The sequence below is a fragment of the Leuciscus leuciscus genome (assembly GCF_965113295.1).
Source record: "Leuciscus leuciscus genome assembly, chromosome: 3".
NCBI lineage: Eukaryota > Metazoa > Chordata > Actinopteri > Cypriniformes > Leuciscidae > Leuciscus > Leuciscus leuciscus.
The window spans coordinates 13186070-13208093 of NC_138727.1; the positions used below are offsets into that span (position 1 = coordinate 13186070).

Here is a 22024-nt window from a genome sequence, read left to right on the forward strand (position 1 = left end):
CATCTTGAACTTTCTGAGGGAATGGTTCAAGCCGCGAAGATCTAAAATTGTGCTGCTGAGTGTGACAAGCCGATCCCCAGCCTTGCTTAGGGGGAGTGTAAGATAATTTAGTGATTCTGACAGGTCAATTTAGCTCAAAAGGAATTATTAATTCATTTATAGGGAATTCGAAAGAATCACTTATTTACGACCGAGCAAATGATTCGTCCAGGGTTCATTTGAACCGGCCGCAACTATCAGCTCTGCAGCGGATATAAATATCCAAATTATAGTGAAACACTATTAGCAAGGTAACTTAGATCAGCAGTTTAAGACATTAAATTCGTAAGCACATAACACAAGTAACACTTCTCTTTAAAATACAAACAAGACTTTATTGATTATTCTAACACATAAAACTAATATCTAACACAAACACATGCACACACATTCATACGAGTTGCAGAAAGAAAGAGAGTGAGGAAAGAATGAGTTTTAAGAGTGAGATGATAAAATCCCAAGTTTCTATGCACTTATAAGACCTGACCTGAACGAACCATCAATCATTAATTTAACCCTTCTATGATTTCTTAGGCGGGTTATTAAATATATATCAATGCACCAGTTCAGCTTAAAAGTCTGAAGGCTACTTGCTTGTCATTTTGGGGATTCCCTTTTGTCATAGTAAAAAGGGGTTTCCCAGGTTCATTGGCTGGCGTTTCCTTGTGCCTGGATAGAGGTCTGGGGCGGCCAATCACGTGGTGTGCTGGCGGATGGATGGAAAGTCTTTGAAGTGGGAAGCAGGCTTTGCAGTCGAATCGTGGACCGAAACTTTGTCGCAAAACTTAACTGTTTTGCAAAACTTAACCGAGACTCACAACAGAAAAGAAAAGAAAACTAAGAAAAGAGGGCTTGAATGAAGCTGTTTAACCCATGTTCTTCTGATCTTGATTTGGGTTCTTTCGTCTGCTCGTCTACATAGTTACTGGTCTTCCTGGTTACTCCGTCATGGCTTCTCCATGATCGTTTTTGAATCTAATTTATTTTCTTCTCTTCTGCCCAAAGCTTTGTTCGGGTCCTAAGATTTTAAACTCAAATGTTTGTCCAGCCTTCTGGATGAGTTCTGACCAATTAGACACTGGTCAGTGACACTGGTGGGAAGGAAACTAAACAAAAGCTTCCTCATGCCTTTTCACCTCCCAGAAACTGCTAACTACTGTGTTGACCGAGTCGCCAAACAGCCTGGAAGGTGAGAGCAGAAACACTCTTTGGCTGTCTTTGATACCTGTTCGATTTCTCTCCGTGGCGACCGGGCCGTTTGTTTAGTCGCGCGGACAGATCTGTGGCCCCTTATTTGAGAGGTGGCATTTTCTTCACTTCTCATCGTAAATCATGCGTTATCTGTGATCCCCTTACTCTCCAAGCTCTAGCAGAGAGTACAGAGGCCACAGTTTAGACATCATTACTATTATAAGAATACGAAACATTTTACACAGATTTCAATCAAGCCATCTTTTTAATTAAGAACATACGATCATACTGATAGGAAACAAGATACACCTTCCTTTAAAAAATCTAACAGTTATAACAATTACATGACTTATAGGGGATCTAAGCAGATTAGACACACATATAGGTTGTAGACACAATATAGAATTATGTAGTTGAACGATGTTTGATTATAAGTCCATCCATAATTGTTTTGGGATGATTTTATGTATTTTTGTAGGTAAAGTCTCAGTCTCTTTGGTTTTAAGAGATTTCAACCTTGGGGTCATTGGGAGTTCCTTAAGAAGATGTAGGTCTGTTTTGTGTATCTGTCCTGGGATCCAGCAACTTCTGCTGTTATCTTGATCAAGCTCTAAACAGTGCCATCTCTGAACCAATCAGTCTTTTCAAAACCATCTAACATTGACAACGTTCTTCCTTTAGTTGCTTTAGTTGGCCATAAAGTTCTTAGCGTAGTAGACTGGCTGGAGCCTGGATTTTATGGCTCTGGATTGGTGATTTGGGGTCTGGAGTGTTGAGTTCTGTGTGGAATTATGTTTGAACAAATCACCTGGAAGATTAATTTGTGTTTGGTTCGCCCTCAAACCCTACAGGAGGGTGACTTGCAACACTCTACTTTTGTGCCTCTCTTTTGTGAGAAGGACTGGGTTGGGGCTGGGGGACTGACAGCCCCTCCCCTGGAGTGTGGTGGGATGGAAACTAAACAAAAGCTTCCTCATGCCTTTTCACCTCCCAGAAACTGCTAACTACTGTGTTGACCGAGTCGCCAAACAGCCTGGAAGGTGAGAGCAGAAACACTCTTTGGCTGTCTTTGATACCTGTTCGATTTCTCTCCGTGGCGACCGGGCCGTTTGTTTAGTCGCGCGGACAGATCTGTGGCTCGACAAAGCCCAGAGAAAGCCTCTTTGTTGATGGAACCACCTGCTCTCAAATCCTTACCAGGTCAGCCTGGCATGCCTGTAACACTGCCATGGTGTGGCTGAAACACTTTACCCACCAGCATGGAAGTTGTCCTGCACTACTTGGTGGGAGAGTTGTTTTTTTTTAATGACGATGCAGACCCAGGCGAGAGATAGCCCGATAGTCACCACCTTGAGTAGTTCCTCTTGCGCTTTGTCATCACGGGAGGAACGCTCAGAGATGGTGAACTTGAAATCCATGCCGGAAACAAGAAATTCACTGCCCTCTGCCTGAGCCGAAGAGGCACTGGGGCACACTTCGAAGTCAGGCAATAGGACATCCCGGTCTGAAGAGTGATAGGTGATGGACCTGTCTTTTGCTCCTCAGCCAGATCGACACGCGAGCCCCACAATCTCATTGTGGGTGCTGGCCCTTCGAAGTAAGCAAGGCGAGTGCGAAGCATTTTAACTGTGAACATTTAACACTGTTCGCAATTGCCATGCTCCAACGCAAGGGCAGCATGCTTTCCCCCAAACATACAAAGCAAAACTGGTGTGTGTCATATTCAGGCATGGGCTGTGAACATGGAGGAACACATCGTTTACCTTGAATGATGCTCATTTTCTTTCTTTCATCGTAAACATAGAGAAATTTCTGCACACTATCAGATTAACTCTTAAAAAAGAGTGACAGACAGAGGGTCTAGCTGGCCCTTCTATTTTAGAAAGGGGATGATCCTCACCTAGGGATCATCATATTTGGGGGTCAATGGCATAAAAAATGTTAAATGATGAATTTTCTACTTACTTTTGGCATATATTGTTAAAAAAAAAATTACAAGAAAAAGCTATTTAAGTTTTTCTACTTTGTGTTACTTGTCATATCTCTGTAATTATTTGTGAAATTTACTAGCAAGTTCTGAGTGAAAATAGTTTCAAAAGAAATCCTGCACCAAATAGTTGCAGTGTAGTTGATATTAGTTCTAGACTTTATTAGGGTGAGAGCACATTATCTTCCTTGACAGCACATTATCGAATATAAATTTCTGTCTCCTATGTACAACATGAGTCATGGATATTTTTGTACATTTTAAATGTGTCTGCTGGAGTGCTAAAAGTTTTTTTTTTTTACCAAGTTTTAGAAATGTACTCATATATAGATGGCCTCAAAACTAACTAACATGGGCTTTAAGCTACACAACTTACATTTTGATTTTGTATGGCTCTTTTCTCCTTTTATGAATTAATGCCATCTCATTTTTTAAATTAGTATGTTTGTGTATATGTGAGTGATATAATGATATAAATTTCTGCATTTTTATGCTCACTCAGCCCTCAGATAGACTTGTCGTCAACAGGGATTTCTGTTTTCCTGTGTGTGTATATGTGTGAGTGTTTGCTTGTCTTTACAGCTTTCCAACACAACCCCAGAACACTGACAGGAAGCTGTCTCTCTGTGTGACTTCTAACAGCATGACAGGCTTTAACATACAGAATGAATCTTTATGCTAATTTATTTCACTGCTAATATTTCATTACTCGACATCACTGAATTATTAAAGCTCAGACCAGGGGACTGATGCAGATTTGTTTGGATTTAGAAGTGTGAATCAGAAAGTGGTCTGTCACTAAGCTGTGTAGGCTATATGTCAAACAGAAAGATACACTGAACACATGCTGACAAAATTATAAATGTAAACTGATCATTTAAATTTCACACTGTGTGCAAGCCATGAAGCAGATAAGGGAAATTATAACAGGACTGTAAAAATACTATACACACATGCTTGCATTTAGATTTTTTGAGGGTGGTTTTTAACTTTATTATCTTCACCTATTTTGTATAATAAATGTTATCTCTGAGACTAAATTATAGTTGGACACTGAATGCACATCAAAGCTCAACAGTGGGGTCCAGTAGTGATGAAACTGTTATTTGTTCTTTCAGACTAATGATGCATTGCTATTAAAAATTTTACAATCAGTGGTCTTGCATATCCATTTTTATGCATTGCAAACTTAATTGAACTTAAACTTAATTATTGATTTGTAACCAAGATATTGGTGTCCAGCACGGTTGTAAAATTGCAGAAAATTGCAGTTGTGATAAGAATGTTGAAAACTACAAACCAATTAGTAATGTTTTGCTTAGTATGTCTTAGTTTTTGTGTTCATGAATGTATAGAATTTATAGAACATTATAGCTGTATTATTCCCAGCGTGTTGCAAACGGTCTTTCTGTAAAGAAAGATACAATTATTTTAGGGGGGGGGGAATACTACCAAATACAAAAAAATAAAATGTTATCATTGTTTTCTGTTGTCGGGGGTAGTGGATAATGTTGGCAGGGCAATTCATTCCTGGCCAACAGAAAAAAAAAAATAAATAGAAAAAAAAAATGACTGATGCATCCTGACATTTTAAGCACATTACTGGTACACTTTAGAGTTTGTATTCTGTTTTGTCTAACCTAATTACCATTTGATTGTAAATGTGGTTCTTTCGCAATGATAATAATTAATAATAATTATTCATTACTTTTATATAGTGCTTTTCTCTGCACTCAAAGCGCTTTACATATGGAGGGGGGAAATCTCCTCAACCACCACCACTATGCAGTATCCACCTGGATGAGCATCCACCTGATCAAGTAATAATTCTCTGTGGCACTCTCCCAATAACCATTTTATATAATTGATGTCTGTTGTTTATAATACTCAATATTGCTGCAGAATTTTCTCAAGTTGGCTTCTTAACTGTTCTAATACACATAATAAACGTTCTAATAAGCGTTCTAATAAGGAAGGGGGGAATTGTTGGATTTTACATGTCTGATGAGTTTGAGGACAATAAAATCATCATTTTAATTCAATGCATTTAATTCAGTGCAGAGGAGATGGTCATTTGGTCATTTGGTCCTTGAATAAAAGGACTTTTTTTAATGGGAATATAAACTGTTTAAGGAATAAAAACGAATGGAATAATCAATGTTTTTGACTGGTCATACAATAAAACAAAATTACTTTCAAAGGATTGGCCAATGTAGGCTGCATGATATGCGTGATGCCCCACCACCCAAAATCAGGGGTCACTTATTTTTGGGCTTGCTTTTCCAGACCGAGTTTCTTATTTCTCAAACAAAACTTGGTAACACTGTATAGCAGTGGGTTTTTATATTTTTTTTTGACAATGGCCCCTTATTGTCCAACACAACATTCGCTCCTTATTGTCCAACCTAATATTCGCCCTTTATTGTCCAACACAACATTCGCTCCTTATTGTCCAACACAATATTCAAAGAAATAATTCTAATATATTTTTATGTTTCCGATGATGACGTATATAATAATAATAATAATAATAATAATACTATATATATATATATATTTAGTCATTCTAAATGTTTACATTTTTTGCAGTATTCTTTAAAGAATAGAAAGTTTGAACGGTTTTGTGAACCCAGATAGGCCGGCACTTTGCTTTCACTGCAGATAAGTAGCCACAGTGAAGAAGAGCACTCACTGTTTCTCCTTAATCTTTAATATTAAGCATTTTAAGCATTAGTAAGCATTTTGGTGGCAAGAAAATGGATTTGTTGTCTACAACATGGAATAGGCAATCAGTAGAGAGGAACGCCCACTATCAACCTCACCACCAGCCACTGGCAGTATGCAATAACAAAGTTGCTGGTGGTGTGAACAGGGCTTTACTCTGCTGCTTCACTGGGTGTGCAGGTGGTATAAAATGGGCCTTTATAAAATTTCAGTAGACGTGAGGCTGCAGTTGTAGTTGTGTGAGGAAGAGGGCTTTCAACCGGCTCAGCATTAGCAGAGGTAATGATGCAGCGTTCTGCCGTTTGTTTGAGTGAGAGTCCTGACCTCACAGCTTGGGTCCTTTGAGACTCCTCTGCCCCGTTACCGTAAGCTAACTCAGCACATCCAACGCTCGGCCCCCACCACACAGAGAGAGTGACTAAGAGGAAGATAGAGATAGGAGAGGAGAGAGAGGAGAAAAAAATCCAACACATGCACTTTTCCCCAAGTCCTACCTTAGACTCTGCCGTGCCTCTTAATCCTCTGCGTCAAGCCTAACTTGCATTCCAGGCACACTCGTAAGAGGAGGAGAATGCTTGGCGTAACCTCTGCAGGTAATCATGGAGGAAGATGAGGGAAAAAGTGCAACCCTTAGGCAATTCTAGACCTAATTTAGGAGGACTTTCTTTCTTTGCAGCCCCCCTAAGTCTGCGATTAACACAATTGTCAGCACCCTAAAAATCTGACCATGCGATCTCACTTCATGTTTGCTGAAAACAGCAGCTACAGAGAGTTATCTTAGGTTATTTCACTCTGAATCCTCCTCTTATCAGTCTTTAAAAAGTTGAAAGTTTATTAGACTAAGTATTATCATTCCCTCCAGTGAGGGGCGGGTAGGCGTAGGCAAGAGCAGCACCATTTCAGTTAAATCACAAAATAAAGTGCATTCAAATATGCAGCAATCACTGATATGCATCTACTGGCAAAGAGATGCTGTTTTAATTGTTTAAAAAAAATAAAATGTCAGTCGAGCAAGATGAACTTGTGACCTCTCATGTTTAAAGTAAGAAATATTCCTCTGGGCAGCAAGATCTCATATTCAGACAAGAGGCTGAGCCTCGCAAGACTAAAATCCTAGAATCTCCCTGTTACAGCAACATGAAATGGCTGTTAAATGTTTAATAAGCATAAACTTGAACATCAGTTTAAAAATATTGATCAGATTAATTACATAGTGTGGCAGTTAATTAATAAACGTAACTGCAATATCAATGTTGTTCTGAAAATCCCCTGATGAAGTCACAATAATAAACATTACAAAAAGTAAACTTACAATTGAATATATTGTTGTTTCCCCCATATAATTTATTGAAATAGTAATACACTACCGTTCAAAAGTTCAGGGTTGGTAAGATTTTTTTTAAGGTTTCACAAAGAACTTTCTATGCTCACCAGGCCTGCATTTATCTAATCAAAAATAAATTAAAACAGTAATATTGTGAAATTATTACTAGCCTATTTTAAATGTTTTCTATTTTAAGTACACTCAGAGCCGCCTTAACCTAATGTAAGGCCCCGGGGCTGAGAGGTTTTGTAGGCCCCCCATCCCCTCGATTTATAGAGTCTCATTTAAAAAAAGTGTAATATCTCTAGAGGTAATCTACATCACAGAATGCACTAATTTCTTTCGAGACCTACAACAGTGAGTTATTTTATATTGTTTTCAATTTTAACATTGTTATTAACATATCACTGAGCACATAAACACAAGACACTTTATTTAACAACCACACACAGAAACTAAATTTAAACTTTATGCAAATGAGAAGCGATTTTCGCGAGCGACAACCAATAGGAAAGAAGCCTTTCAGTGAAGCCTGGTGAAGCTCAGCTCCCGTCACCGTCTGGAGTGCAGTGCAGGCAAGACAGAAGAGTTCGAGGGCGATTTCACTGTTTTATATGATTTACTGTAACCACAAACATGGATATAATAAAATGATGCATGGAAAAGAAACTGTCGACAGTCTCAGTGAGTTTGCTGGATTTAGTGCGTAAATCATTTTGTTTACAAATTAGACGCTTTGCAGTTGTTATATACATGTTAAAGATTTTATTTTGGATGTGTTTAATTGTGATTATATTGGCTGGGTTTATAAAAGTTTATAAAATTGAAAGGATCATTGCTTGGTACATTTGGAAACAAAGCTTGTCTATTTCTAAATGTAATCGCGTGCATCGCTGATGATTAGCCTATACTGTCCGTGTGTTGAAAAAAACTTAGATTAAACACACTTGCAACAGACACACCCCAAAGCGGAGACGTTACAGTGTTGCCAGCGGCACTGAGCGGACTTTTGTCGCTGTAGTGGACACGCACCGTAACGCCTCATTCGCGCCGCGGGACCTCTAGACGTGCGTAAACGCGTCTTTGCATTGACTTAACATTGAAATCACTCGCGCCTGACGCGCTATTCGCGTTTGGTGTGAACGCACCATAACAATAACATTAGAGCGACAGCACTACCAACGTCCACAAGCGACTAGCGACATACAGCGACAAAATCTGACAAGTTAAAACAATATGACCATTTCAGCTCATCGTGAACCTGAACATGGGAGGCCCCTGAACTTGGGAGGCCCCTGGGCTTCAGCCCAGGTAAGCCCGTGCATTAATGCGGTCTTGACTACACTCTCAAAAAAAAAAAAAAAAAACATCTGTCACTTGGACTGTACTAGAGACCTGCGCGGGACACAATTTTCAGTCCCGCTCCCGCCCGCTCCCGCAGTGTTCAGTCCCGCTCCCGCCCGCTCCCGCAAAGATTTGTCATTTTTAGTCCCGCTCCCGCCCGCATCTGTGATGTCCCGCTCCCGCCCGCAAATGCCCGCAAGACGGCAGGCAAGGATGTATGTTCACTTTCTGTCTCACGAAAGGTCTTGGAAAAAAATGCGATTTGTGTCCGTTGTATGTTAACACCTTTTGGCATTTATCGCAGCAGGCAAAAGGTAGTTGATTCCCCTCTCCATCATGCACAACCGAAAAAGACTGCCAAATGTCTGATTTGAGGTTTCGTGATTTTTTTTTTTTTTTTTTTTAGTAAATGTGCCTTTCTTTAGAGAAGTGCTTACATCTGAAGCGCTTAGGCCTATATCTGAAGCACTAGAGGTGCTCTTTTCCTCCTCCATGCTGTCTATTTTGAACTTGAAGCTTTCGAATTCGAACACGGAGCAGCGGGAAGGAATTGTCTCTAAACAAGTGTGCGTGAGATTAGGCCCCGCCCTACCCCAAACGACAACATCCAAGTTTAGGCTGCTTAAAACGTTTTTATTGCTGCCAAACAGAATCTCACTCACAACTACAAATTATGTACGCTACTTTAATAATTTATATATTTTACTTTACACTCATATTTAATTTGCGGGAGTGCAGCGTATCATCCCCCCCGCCCGCACCCGCAAGTGCACCTTCATCATCCCGCCCGCTCCCGCAATGACCTTTCAAAATTTGTCCCGCGCCGCTCTGTTTTGCGTCGGGTCCGCGGGTACCGCGGGACTCCCGCGGGAGTGCAGGTCTCTAGACTGTACCCTTTAAAAAGGCTCTAATATGTACCATTTAGGTAATAACATTTTGATACCAATATGTATCTTTGAGGTTCTAATATGCACTCTTTAGGTACAAAGGTGTACCTTTTGAAAGGATACCTCCCAGTGACAGCTTCTTTTTTTTTTTTTTTTTACCTTTTTTTCTGAGAGTATATTTTAACATTTCTGTGATGGCAAAGCTGCGTTTTCAGCAGCCATTAGTCTTCAGTGTCACATGATCCTTCAGAAATCATTTTAATATGCTGATTTTGTGCTAAAGAAACATTTATTCTAATTATCAATGTTGAAAACAGTTGTGCTATTTAATATTTTTGTGGAAACCTTGATACATTTGTTGCAGGATTCTTTGATGATTAGAAAGTTACTTGCCCTTTCTAGCTAATGCTGCTTCGTCACTGAAAATATTACCATGATTTATCTTTGTACATTCATTTTAGATAGATGGATGGACTTTGGAAAACTCTTACATTCTGTTACACTCTGTTGCGCTCCATCGAGCTGTCTTTGCAATAACGTGACCTGTGTGATCAACTTCTGACTCGTTCTGTGCCGTCCGTTCTCGGTAAGTGTGGTTCACTTGTTTCCTGTAGCAGCTGGGGCTGTGCTGACTGTAACGTACAGAAATAGGAAGGTGATACACTGTTAGACTTTTCAAGGGTTTTTTACAGTAACTTACTGGCAACACTGTTGCCAGTAAGTTACTGTAATTAAGAGTTACAGTACCAAACCGTATTTCAGTTTTGTGTAATACAGTGCATTACTGTAAAAACGAAGCTAATCAGTACAGTGCATTACTGTAAAAACTAAGCTAATCAGTACACTACTGTAATTATTTTTATTTGTACTAAATAAAAATTAGATTTGATAATTTTGATATATGATTAATTTTATTTTTATCCTACATAAGTACTACTTTCATACAAACCAATTAGACAAAGTTATCACAAAATACCATTTTTTTATTTAAAACATTTCATATATATCACAAAATAAACATGCCAATGCTGGAAATGATGTGTGAAATTTTTACACATTAATGGGTAAGTTTAGAGACAACATTTTTTGTGTTAATTTTAACTCATTCATTGTGTTAATGATTTTAACAAAGTAAATATGTCAGAGAGGTTAGCACAAAGATGTGTAAACGTGTTAAATTAACACATTATGTGCTGTCCTTCACTGCAAACATTTTTGAAAACATACATAAAATCATAAACAAAACATTAGCATTTGACTAAATGAATGTAGAGTCATTGGTTGTTTAGCTTATACAAGTATTATAATGAAATATCAACCATTACATTCATAAAACTGCAGAATATAAATACATTAAGCATTCAAAAAGGAAATGTCCAAAACAGGACAAAACACAGTTCTTTTCACAATACAAGACACATAACCCCACCTTCAAAATAATTTCACTTATTTCCAAAAATGTGTTGGATTCATGTACACTGGTGGCCAAAAGAAGTATTTAAGTGGCGTAATGTTTTTGAAAGAAGTCTCTTTGATGCTCAAGAAACATTTATTATTATTATCAATGTCTGACTGTCTACTCCATCTTTTCTACAGCATAGGAGTAAAAGTCATCATCAAAATAATCTTTAAAAAGCCAACACAATGTTTTTGTCCACCTTTGTGAATAAATGAACTTCTCCAAAGATTGGTTCCTGTTCAGAACTTGATTGACAACATCAGAGTGTTCCCTGGTCTGCATGCGTGCCCACAAACACAAATGTACTCAGTCCTTCAGAGGAGATCCCGGTTCCAAAACTATATGAGAGAGAGAGAGAGAGAGAGAGAGAGAGAGAGAGAGAGAGAGAGAGAGAATATTAGTGTCACATTATTTTTAACCTCCTTTTTTGTTAATTTTTATTATTATTTTCACAAAAACTTAATATATATTTGTAAACAGCTTTTGTCAATAAATAGCATACAAAAGAACTAAATTAAATTATGCCAGATTAAATTTTAATACTTACAAATCCTAAATTCTGTCCAAAAATGCTGAGATGCATAGAAAGAAGTTGAACGACTGAAATAGATGATTTTAGCCCATTTCAGCTTGTCTGCAGTGAAGGAGTACCTGTTTGAGACAAATACACAGTAAGATACATGCAAGAAATCACTGTGTGATGATCGTTCTCCTTCCTACAGTAGTTAACCCACCTGTGCGCTGATATTAGGACCTTCCTAGTCAGGTGGAACTGCAATGGTAGAGTCGCTGGCTAATAAAATATAAAAATAATGCAAAAATATAAACTTAAGTTGTTTAGAATGCTAGATTTGGTCTGAATGAATTAGTGAGAGTTTTACTGCAGTGCTTACCTGGATACATTTAATCTGGTGAGACTGAACAAAGACAATGGTCCATCTTCTGATTGGTTCATTTGCTGTGTAATAAAGTTAGACATAATGCAAAGGTCACTTATTTGATATAAAGTTAGCCAATTTTATAGAGATTTTATAAGATATTGTTAGCTACCTAGTCTGCACCAGTGGCTCAAAAGTTCCAAAGTAAATTTTCACATAGTGTATGCTAATCATTTCAGCAAACTTATCTCAAAATATATCACAAATGGGCTGGCCTACCTCTGGAATCTTGCTAAGTCACTGGCGCGAATTGGCGCTTTGTTGCAGTTGCCTTTAAACACAAAAATGGAAGTAAATATTAAATTCCATAAAAAAAAAAAAAAAACTATAATATGGTATAGTTTGCAAACTAATGCTAAAACTATAAAGGTTCTCATCAGTAGGCCAACATTAAGATATAAACAGAATTTCACATTAGTTTATTCACATTTATTGTTAATGTAAACGCGTTGCTCGTTGGCATTTTAACTCGACAATTCAATAATCTAACAAAGTGTGTAAAATGAAACGTTAGCTCAGTTTACCATGGTAAAGTTCGTTACCGCCATGTTGACGACGAGTAACGTTAGGCTAACGTTAACGTTATAACATACGTTAAACTGGGCACAATCCTGTCAACATACACAGAATGTTTTTTTTTTTTTTTTTTTTTTTTTTTACCTTGCTTGCTGATCTCTCTCTCGGTGAAGTGAATTCCGTCTCTTCCCCGGGCCAGACACGAACGTCGCGATCCAACAAAAGACAGACCCCATTACCTACACTGGATGTCTGTCTGACGCGACACGACAAATCCCAGACAGTGTAGTGATGCGCCGCGGCCGTTATATTTCAGACGTAGTCCGATACGAGTCCAAGCGCTCGCACTAGTTCTTACAAGGGATAAACAGGTTTGCATTTAAAGGTCCGGTCGCTTCAATGTGTCCAATATAGACAGCCTCTGGCTATTATAGCGTTGTAGACACGTGGTGTAAGGCAAAAATTAGGAAATAAAAAGCACGGTGGAATGGTGCCAGCCAGAGAGGCAGTTACGTCAAATACAGTAGTATACAGCAAATTTAAAAAATACAGTAAGTCTCTGTATGTGGTGTTAGACGTCACAGAAAATTCCCATGATGCAATTGGAATCACAGTTATTTACTGTAAAGAGAAATAGCAGTATAATACTGGGGGATTTAAAGTAAATAACTGTAGAAATTACAGAAAAGTCTAACAGTGTACTTCAGGTTTGATTTGCTCATATCATTGAAAAATGCATTATATGTACGGTTCAGGGGGGCATGATTAAATGCATTAATTAATCACAATAAATTAGCATTTTAAATTGACAAGCTTATAAATGAATATGTGCGGACTTACAGGGAGGGAGAGAGAGAGAGAGAGAGAGAGAGAGAGAGAGAGAGAGAGAGAGAGAGAGAGAGAAACACATCAGGAAAGGATGTGGGCACAGCTTCTTTCATCAACATCTCTTCAAATGTTTTTCAAATTATCACATCATTTCAGCCCAATCTATTTCCATTCCACTCTAAAATTAAAACCTTCAAACTTGAAGCCTTTCCTGGTGTGATTTTTCATACATAGATACACATATAGCCTTCTATCTTCACACATCTCTGAAGTGAAGCTGATATGATCACAGACATGTCTCTTTTTATGAACTTAAACATATTATGCTCTTTTTGGTTCACATACATTTTTGATGTTCTTTATCAGTGCTATACCTTCATTCATTAATGTTCATTAAACATTTCATCTGAGTTCTCCAAACCCCTGAGATGAAAGGCAAGCATCCTCTTTCAGACTGGTGTGCATGCTTGTTGTGATGAATGTATGTGACAGGGTTTGACCCTACCATGTCGCACTGCCTCTCACACTGGTTGAGATCGATGGAAGCGTTTGACGAACGCCCCTCAGCCGTGACATGCTTGGAAAGAGGATATTCTCTGTCCTTCTCATTAAAGTGCAAAATGACTTGACATTTACATGTAGATTGGGTGCCGGCTGCCGCTTTGCAACAGATAACATTATTTTAGAAGAAGGTTAGGGGAAAGTGACAGTGTGTGAGAGCATCTGTGTGTGTGTGTGTGTGTGTGTGTGTGTGTGTGTGTGTGTGTGTGTGTGTGTGTGTGTGTGTGTGTGTGTGTGTGTGTGTGTGTGTGAGGGTGTACAGTATGTGTGTGTTTTAAAGAGAGAGGGGCAAATTGTTTAACAGTTATTTGAGCTTCCTTTTTTTTTTAGCTTTTAACAACAGTCACCTAGTAGTATAGTAAACTGACTATGGCAAATAAGTTATATAAACTAGGGTACTTTTTCTAGATTTGTATTTGCTATTTTCTAAGTTTGTTCCGTTGAAGTGGTAAAATGTATTGATTATGGTTGCAACATGTCAACCAAATAAAGTTTATCTTGCATTCATTCAAACTTTCAGCTGGACATATGTTAAACAGTTACCAGTGATATTTGATTTTGAGTAAAATATTTGAATGTATTTTTAGAATACTAGAATCTTTTTTTACATCAAAACTATGTTGTAATTATATATCTTTATTTGCACATTGTCATATATTAACACTAACAGACAGTCAGTTAATAGACTAATTCAAATCATTAATTCACAAGTGAGTTCTAGGTTGTTTCGTATCTTAAAAAAAAAAAAAAAGAAAGAAGAAAAGTAGACTGAGACGTCATTAAAAATAAACAGTAATTTCTTTCTCGCAAATTGCAAATCCTGACTTACTCTGTGTTTGTAATGTGTGTGGCCGGTAAACACTGTTGACAAAACCACATATGGATGTTTACATGTTTTTTTAGACTAGATTCCCAATTATTGACAATTTTTTTGTTGCATTTGCAGCCATTTTTGTCAAAATTACAAAATGTTTGCCTGCGTTTTCAGCCATTACCTAATTTGCATAATTCTTTTTTATCGAATTGAGAGCTAGACAAAAGACAGGGTGTGCACTTCTTAGCAATTATATATATATGTAGTACATTTTGCCAGGTTTATGCGTAGAAGTAAAATTTTCTGTTGGTTATGGTCCCTCTTCCAGCATGTCACCCGAACAAAATTTATCTTACAGTTGATTCAAACTTTCAGTTGGACAACATGGGCCCTATCTTGCACCCAGCGCAAATGACTTTGTACAGCGACGCATGTATCATTCCTATTTTGCACCCGCGCAAAGCGGACTTTTCCCTCCACAGACGCACGTCGGTAAGTTAGGAAATACACTTGCGCTCCCGGGGGCGGTTCAGCGCAAAGAGGAGGCGTGTTCCAGCGCAAACGTTCCTTCATGCTATTTAGAAAACAATTGCGCCACTAACCAGGAAAAAATAGTTTAAAGTCAGTGGCGCGTTGCGCATGTTATTCATATGCTATTTTAAGGGCGCATGCTTGGCCATAATCAATGTAGAGTGTGCACAACGCGCACTTTGATTCTCTCATCTACACAGAAGCAGCAGTTTTCATTTTTACAAATCATACATTATTACGATAGATAGATAGATAGATAGATAGATAGATAGATAGATAGATAGATAGATAGATAGACAATTTATTATAAAAGCATACATCTAGCTTACACATTTACCCAAATTATCATACACCTGTTTAACCGAAGTTAATTTGGGTGGGTTTCTCCATCCCCAATGTCCCTGACGAGAACGTCGGTCTCCTTGGCTGTGAACCGCTCCTGGCGCGCACCTGACAAATCCGCCGTTATAATAGGAATCCACTTTAGAACAAGCGCGTCTGCTCTTAAAAGGAATGTGAGATGTCGCTCTGATTGGTTTATTTCACGTTACGCCCAAACCACACCTATGAATAATGAAGCTACTTCAGACCAACCCCTTTTAGATTTGCGCCGGGCGCAAGACCCTCCCACAAAGTTACTTGCGCTTTGCGCTTGATACTTGCGTTTCAGATCGTTAAAATAGGGCCCACTATGTTTAATAGTAACCAATATAATTTTTTTGTAAAATATGATATATTTTTAGAATGTTTAGTCATTTACTACATAAAAAAAAAAAAAAATCTGATTATGTATCTTTATTTAGACATTGTCATATTAAAGTCACCATGAAATCAGATCTTATTTCTTTTCATGGAATATCGCAGTATTGATTGTGAATATCCGTGCACATCATTATTTTATTTTTTTTGTAAACCACATTGATCCAACGATCCAATCAATTCCAGATGGACAAAAAGAAGTCCTGCCTTGCAATATGTCTAGAATATATCCATTTCACTCAGATACACATCACCATGGGGAAGAAAAGACTATCACAACTTTCGTTTCACGCCTACTTTACGAGGCAGTCACTAAAAAGAAGTCTAATTCAAATCATTATCACACTTGTGAGTTCGAGGCTGTTTAATGAATCTTGTAGACTGGGTCATTTAAAATAATGGGTTCATAAGAGTAATTTTTTCCGCAAATCTGACATCCATTGCTGTATTTATGTGTGCGGTAAACACTGTTGCACACACTAACAAAGGGATTTCTGTTTTCCTGTCTAGATTTATTGTCATGCATTTTTTGCATTTTTGACCATTTTATTTGAGGTCTGGAGCCCTGATTCAACACGAAATGCTTGCATGCATTTGCACTCATTACCTAATTTGCATAATTGCAATCGTATTGAGTGCTAAAAAAGCAGACAGGGCATGCACTTCTTAGCGAATTCCTTCTACTTAACTTCAAGATATCACTGAATATATCTGTAACTGAATTTGTTTTTTAATTATGAAGTGATTGTACAAAAAAATTGTAGGCTACCATATTATCGAATTACTTTTGTGCCAATAATAATGAACATAACTTTTCAAGAATCTCTAATGAAAATATAAATGAATAACATATCTTTGAAACTGAAAAAGAATAAATTGCAGGCACATTTTTTTTTTACTTTGTTTTTATACACTGCATGTTTTGCTAACTGTTTTCTCATCTTTCTTTCGCTGATCTGAACTTACAAATGCGCTTCCACAGTTTTCATTAATGACAATTGCGCTTATAGACGCTCACATCCACACATGGAAACACAACACTGAAGTCTTCACTTCCAGGTCAAGAAGCTGTCAATCAAAAACTCAGTAACCAATGAGAACACACTGCTGTTAGCCCCGCCCCCATGAGAGCAATGTGCCAGAATGGCGAACGAAAACTCAGGGAGCGTAAACAAAAACTTCAGAAGCATAAATTAAAACTCTGGAAGCGCATTTGTAAGTTCAGATCAGCGAAAGAAAGATGAGAAAACAGCTAGTAACATGCAATGTATTAAAAACGAAGTAAAAAAAATTGCTTGTGATTTATTCTTTTTCGGTCTCAAAGATATTTAATTTAGTTTCAATTTATATTTTCATTAGTTTCTTGAAAAGTTTCGTTCATTATTATTGGCACAGAAGTAATTCCATACTATCTTGTGAGGTTTATGCATAGAACAACATATCTTCCAAGACAAAATACATTTAGTAAGTTTTCTTAACACAGAAAGATATTCAGGATAAATACCCTGAAAACAAGTCTTAATTCCTCAAGGCATTTTCACTTCTCAGGGAAATTTATTTAATAAGGCCTTTCTTCAGATATTTGTGCTAAAAAAACCTTTTTTTTTTTTTTTTTTTGGAGGAATGAACTGCATGTATTGGTTACTATGTCTCTGTGTGTTTGTGTCACCTAGTAAACGTATCACAACGATTTTACCCTTTGTAAGTAATCTCCTTGGCATGTGGTGGAAGCTCATTTGGCCAATGAGGCATGTTTGCTTCTTGGCAATAGTAAATCGAGGTCTGAATCTATCACACTGAGAATGAGGATCAAGCCCTTGTCAGAGAGGTGAATGGCTCCGGAGAGAGCCCTATAAATCCAGAGCACTGGGGGCGGGGAGGTGGGACAGCACCTGTCAGATCAACCTGATGTCAAATGGTAATGCATGGAGCTCACATTATATAATTACATGACAATGAACTGTTCTTGTGTATAACTGACACACCGATCAACTGATTCTACGGATACCTTATATCATAATGTCTCTACTCTCTGGTGTTCATACAGCATGAAATTGTATTTAGCTTTACTTTTATGTGTGGTTTTGAGTGCTTTAGTATGACAGTGCAAGTTAGGCCTGTGATATTTTTGCTTTAGTAGATGAGTGCAGTGCATGGTGGGGGGTGGGAGAGAGAAAGCAGTCAAGACACTTTTACTTGGTCACACTGACAAGTCTCAGCATTCCCCTCGACGCACATAACCTCGTCCGAAAGTGTGTATTTTTGTCCTTGAGTGGACCCAAATGGCAGCAAGGAAAATTGTTGTTAAATGCTGACAATCTCCCTTTGCTCCTCTTTCTCTTTGTGTGTCAGTGTTTATAAAGACAGAGAAAGACAGAAAGAGACTGTAGGTAGAATTCAAAAAGAAGAAAATAAAGCTGCGACATGTAATTTCTGCACTAATAACAATGGAAGCCTGTTTCTGCCGTAAGAGTAAAAAATAAGTAAATAAATAAATAAATTTGCATTGTAAAATATAAAGCCACACTACAAGATAAAAGGTCATAGAAACAGAATTAAAGAAATAAATTCTAATTCTGACTGAAACAGAAACAGTCACATTTAGAGCTTCAAATAATTAAAGATGGGATCAGTAGTTTTGGAAATATGCTGTTTGGATGTTAGTCGGTCCGACACAATAACAAACTGTGTAGCCAACGAGCATTAGGGGGTGAATGACGGTGGAGGAGAGAGAACGAGCAAGAGGGAGATTTGAACTGAAGAAAGACTGCAGAAATAGAGATGAGACACAATACAAAGAGAAAAGCTCAGAAGAAATCACTGGAAAATGAAGGGTTATGTCTGGGCAAGAGCTTTAGGACCCGTGTTAATATTAGAAAAGCTTTCCAGTGCTGCAGAGAGTGAAGCGGGAAGGCCTGAAAATAGACGCAGAGGTTGCTTTGATTCACTCCACACGTGAGTAACACTGGGTTTGTCATTGTTTGTCTGGAGCTACTGTACGCTCGTTTTTTGTGCTTTCTTGTCATTCGTTCATCATCTGCGCTTTATTTTTCGTGAAGGATTATTCTATTGCGCTTCTGCTATGATAAACAAACATCCTCTCTTGGATTGCTTATGTAACAGAGGCCAGCTAGTCAGAGTCGTGCTGACGACTGCTAGTGAATGCTGTGTTTAGTGTCTTTGTTAGTGCACTCGACTCGCTTGCAGGGGGATCGGGGTTTGAGACCGACTCAGAGCCATAGACTGTAAAAAAAGATGTACGACGCCCCTTCGCTCTCTTCCATTGGTGAGAACTGAAGCCGCCAGTGTCCCGATATGGCGCTCACATCTTGGAACTTGAGTCTGCGCAGTAGCGATTTCGGGACCAGCTGTGCAGTAGTGAGCAGGAAGTAAAGCCACGAAATCAACGCTCTGCCCTCGCTCTCGCAGAAAGCACTCTCCCTGAGTGCACTTTTAAAAAAATGATTGCAGTACGACAAGAGGCTTGTTAAAATAAAGTAAATACAATCTCCTCAGTCCTCCAAAGATCCCGAAAAAAATGTCCGTTGGTGCTTCAGTGACTACTTCGCTCAGAGAACCTGTCAATCACAGCTGTCAATCATGACGTTACACCACCGTTTTTATAGCATCACGTAACTAACTAAAAACCAACTTATGTTAGAAACAGACACTTGAACTTACATCAGCGTGATAAAAACGACAGCAAATGAAAGAAACCACCTTTGGAAATGAAGTGTACCTTTTGAAGTGTAATTTAATTGTTTAGTTGGTCTCACGTCCCGTTGAATAACATGGGGAGGCGGGGCTTATGACCTATACTAGGGCCAGTCACCGGGGGGCGATCGAGACGTTTTGGCTTCACTTTTCAGGGCTTGTGCAGCACGCTTGCTCGGAGCAGGGCTGTTTGGATTGGAGGGTGAGTTTTGGAGGCGGAGCAATGAAGAAGGGGTGTGTTTGTTTGGGTTGATTTCAAATATCAACATTGGCTAACAGCATATTTAAAAAACTACTGATCCCACCTTTAATATCCGTAAATATATATATATATATAAAAAATATAGACTGTTTTCCAAACTGTTTTTGCATTGTAGCCCCACCCCTAAACTCATGCAATTGGTTGACACGATGTCGCTATACAGAAGAATGTTAAAAGCACCAAAGATCTACAGTTTGTTTGTGTGTGTGTGTCTTACTTTTTGTTCTCTGAAAATAAATGAGGCTGGAAAAGAAAAAAAGGGTTGTTTAAAAAAGAAAGAAAATAAGTACACCGCTTTAAGTCATTAACATTAAATATTTGTTAGAAAGGCCAGGAGAAAACAGTTTAGTTTTAAATTTCCACATCTTTTGAAGTTCGCAGTCAACATTAAAAGTGATAATTACAGCTGAAATCAACAGTCTGTTATTTCAGTGGACTTCTAAAAGGAAACTTTATGAACTTCGCCGCCTGAATTTGGGAAATCCATTAACAGATTATGTTTTCCGCATTTGGACTAAACAAACTTTTAAAATAAACCCAAAAACACAGATTGCTTATTATCTGTGCTAATTCTAAATGAGCAATTTCACACTAACAATAATTGATTTGCAAAAACTTTTTTAGAAACCACAACAGAATTAGCAGGCCTGAGTAATATCAGCTTCTACTTCTGTTTGGCATGCATGGTCTAATTGATAGAGACTAACACTGCCCAGTTACTGGTATATTAGAATTGATTATAATGTGGTGCAGACTTGAGTGTCCGTGTGCATTTATCACAGTAATAGTGTGTATTAGATGGTGCTGATGAATGCAGCATGAGTTTAGCCGATGCTAATGGAGTTGCTTTTGTCCGTTTGGCACTGAACTCCTGATTGAATCAACTGGATGGAAGGTCAGGGACTCAGGGGAGATGCGCTATTTATTTACATTATGTGTTTTATGGGTGGAGTGAAAAGTTTACTTGTGTGTATGCATGTGTATCTTAAATGTGGGAGAGCATTGAAAGTAAACTTGGTTTTCAATTTTGCCCATGCGTCAATGTGATTATCTAATATATATATATATATATATATATATATATATATATATATATATATATTATTTTTTTTATTTAAATTTTTTTTTTTGCTAAAAGTGTTTTTATTTTTTTGGTGGTTGTTTACTGGCCTAAGTCAAAATAGCCCCTTAAGTCTCTATGATATTTAGATTAATGTTTGCTCTTTTTATTGTCTGCCAGGTTAAAATTGTTACTTTGATTGCGTCAAAAAATTGTCTTATTGAGGAGAGATGCCCTATTACATGATTTGAGGTATTATTTGGGTTGAAACTGCATGATTTTCTTATAGGGAAACTGGAAAAAAAGGGGAAATCATGAACTGAAAATCTTGAAATCCACCATTTTCTCAATGGCATGGAATTAAGAGAATTAATAATGTCTGATTCATAAACAAATAAAGTCTTTTGAACAATTCGGTTGATCCAACCAAACCGATGCATATGATTTGTTTACAATTTGGACTGATCTAGTTCTTACCAACTCAATGTTTCAGAGTAGTTAACAGTCAGTGAATAAAGACTTAAGTTCGTATGGCTTCAGAAAACAAGAATAAGGATAATTTGATATAAAACCGAAATCGTGATATAGCTCAATGAGTTTATGAAATTGCAAAGCCTGCGATTTAAATAAACGAATGCGCTGCATGTTTTAAGTGCGGCACTGTGTTCTCTGACGCATGAACAGCTCATGATCCTGTATATTGGGGGTATAAATCAGCTGTTGTAAACAAAAGAGAAGCTTTAAAGGCTCAATGTGATTTTCAGCCAAATGAAAAGCTTGATGGTTTAATCGCAATCACGATTATATATGATATTTTTTCCCCCCAGATCGTGCAGTCCTACTAGAATATTGTAATGAATTTCCACTGAAGGCAAGTTGAAGTGAACCCAAATGCAACTTTAATTCAAAAACTTGATCAAACATAAAACAAAAGCATGATGAGGCATGGAACTCAAAAAAAGAACATGAACTTACACGACGTTACAGGAAACATTCAATACTCAACCAAGACACAACATGAGAGCTTACACAGACTTACAAGACAAGGAACACCTGTGAACAATGATCAGACGATTAACCAATGAC

The 22024-nt window shown here is 37.9% G+C and overlaps 1 long non-coding RNA gene across 1 annotated transcript in view; it reads right to left on the reverse strand.

Annotated features, from left to right (window-relative positions):
• Nucleotides 1-10529: 10529 nt before the first annotated feature.
• Nucleotides 10530-22024, reverse strand: part of LOC309495910 — a 95464-nt gene continuing 83969 nt past the window's right edge. Inside the window, exons 2-4 of the long non-coding RNA XR_014204866.1 lie at nucleotides 11503-11689; nucleotides 11140-11293; nucleotides 10530-11068 (exon numbers count right to left, since the gene is read on the reverse strand). This is a non-coding gene — a long non-coding RNA (uncharacterized lncRNA). The remainder of the gene's footprint in view (nucleotides 11069-11139; nucleotides 11294-11502; nucleotides 11690-22024) is intronic.